Source organism: Bison bison, unplaced genomic scaffold, assembly GCF_000754665.1.
Source record: "Bison bison bison isolate TAMUID 2011002044 unplaced genomic scaffold, Bison_UMD1.0 scf7180017864508, whole genome shotgun sequence".
Taxonomy (NCBI): domain Eukaryota; kingdom Metazoa; phylum Chordata; class Mammalia; order Artiodactyla; family Bovidae; genus Bison; species Bison bison.
In genome coordinates this window covers 12552626-12555030 of record NW_011495064.1, presented here as the reverse complement: position 1 = coordinate 12555030, position 2405 = coordinate 12552626, and the positions used below count along the sequence as shown (strand labels likewise).

General features: G+C 38.8%; 1 protein-coding gene across 3 annotated transcripts in view; it reads right to left on the bottom strand.

Annotated features, from left to right (window-relative positions):
- Positions 1 to 2405, bottom strand: part of EXOC6B (exocyst complex component 6B) — a 734244-nt gene that overhangs the window by 537094 nt on the left and 194745 nt on the right. The window lies entirely within an intron of this gene.

Here is a 2405-nt window from a genome sequence, read left to right as displayed (position 1 = left end):
GTTCTTCTGTGCATTCTTGCCACCTCTCCTTAATATCTTCTGCTTCTGTTAGGTCCATACCATTTCTGTCCTTTATTGAGCCCATCTTTACATGAAATGTTCCCTTGGGATCTCTAATTTTCTTGAAGAGATCTCTAGTCTTTCCCATTCTGTTGTTTTCCTCTATTTCTTTGTGTTGATTGCTGAGAAAGGCTTTCTTATCTCTTCTTGCTATTCTTTGGAACTCTACATTCAGATGCTTATATCTTTCCTTTTCACCTTTGCTATTCGCTTCTCTTCTTTTCACAGCTATTTGTAAGGCCTCCTCAGACAGCCATTTTGCTTTTTGCATTTCTTTCCCATGGGATGGCCTTGATTCCCTGTCTCCTGTACAATGTCATGAACCTCCATCCATAGTTCATCAGGCACTCTATCAGATCTATTCCCTTATATCTATTTCTCACTTCCACTGTATAATCATAAGGGATTTGATTTAGGTCATACCTGAATGGTCTAGTGGTTTTCCCTACTTTTTCAATTTAAGTCTGAATTCGGCAATAAGGATTCAAGATCTGAGTCACAGTCAGCTCCCAGTCTTGTTTTTGCTGACTGTATAGAGCTTCTCCATCTTTGGCTGCAAAGAATATAATCAATCTGGGTTCAATTCCTGGACTGAAAAGATCCCCTGGAAAAGGGAATAGGTACACACTCCCGTATTCTGGCCTGGAGAATTCCAACGACTGTGTAGCTTATGGGGTCACAGAGTCAAACACAAATGAATTAACCCTGCTGCTAAGTCACTTCAGTCGTGTCCGACTCTGTGTGACCCCATAGACGGCAGCCCACCAGGCTCCCCCGTCCCTGGGATTCTCCAGGCAAGAACACTGGAGTGGGTTGCCATTTCCTTCTCCAATGCATGAAAGTGAAAAGTGAAAGTCAAGTCGCTCAGTCATATCCGACTCTTAGCGATCCCATGGACTGCAGCCTACCAGGCTCCTCTGTCCACAGGATTTTCCAGGCAAGAGTACTGGAGTGGGGTGTCATTGCCTTTTCCAGAATTAACCTTAGGGAGTATCAAATAGTTAGAACTCACAGGAAGGAAACCACATGAATACAAGACCTGGCATCACTCAACCACAAGTACCACCCTGTGCAGGACACATCATCTAAACAACAAACAAAACAAACAAACAAACAAAAAACCCAATCATCAGCAGACAGGATTACCACCTCACTCAGAGGTGCCCATCAGAGGAAAAGGAAACAAACAAACAAACAAACAAACAAAAACTCCACACAAATCTCACCATATAGGAAGCTTACACAAATCACTGGACCAACCATAGGAGGGCAGAAATCAAAAGGAAGAAAGAATTCAACCTTGAAATCTGGGAAAAGGACACCTCAAACCCAGTAAGTTAAAAAAAAATAATAATAATGAAAAGGCAGAGAAATACTACACAAATAAAGGAACAAACTAGAAACACAGAAGTCCAAATAAATGAAGAGGAAATAGGTAAACTACCTGAAAAAGAATTCAGAATAATGATAGTAAAGATGATCAAAAACCTTGAAAACAAAATAGAAAAAATTCAAGAATCAATTAACAAAAACCTAAAAAAATTAAACAATAAGCATACAGAGACAAACAACACAATTACTGAAATTAAAAATACTCCAGAAGGAATCAATAGCAGAATATCTAAAGCAGAAAAACAAACCAGTGAACTGGAAGATAAAACGGTGAAAATAATTTCTGAAGACCAGAATAAAGTAAAAGGAATGAAAAGAACTGAGGACAGTCTCAGAGACCTCTGGGACTATATCAAACCCACCAACTTTCAAATTATAGGGGTCCCAGAAGAAGAAGAGAAAAAAAAGAAAGGGCATGAGAAAAGTTTTGATGAGATTATAGTTGAAAATTTCTCCAACATAGAAAAGGAAATAGTCAATCAAGTCCAAGATGCACAAAGAGTCCCATACAGGATAAACACGCCAAGACACATACTAATCAAACTAACAAAGACTAAACACAAAGAAAGAATATTAAAAGCAGCAAGGGAGAAGCAGCAAGAAACATACAACAGAAACCCCATACACTTAACAGCTGATCTTTCAGCAGAAACTCTGCAGGCCAGAAGGGAAGAGCAGGATATATTTAAAGTACTTAAAGGGGGAAACTATTAGCAAGGTGAAAAGACAGCCTTCAGAATGGGAGAAAATAATAGCAAATGAAGCAACCGACAAACAACTAATCTCAAAAATATACAAGCAACTCCTACAGCTCAACTCCAGAAAAATAAATGACCCAATCAAAAAATGGGCCAAAGATCTAAATAGACATTTTTCCAAAGAAGACATACAGATGGCTAACAAACACATGAAAAGATGCTCAACATCACTCATTATCAGAGAAATGCAAATCA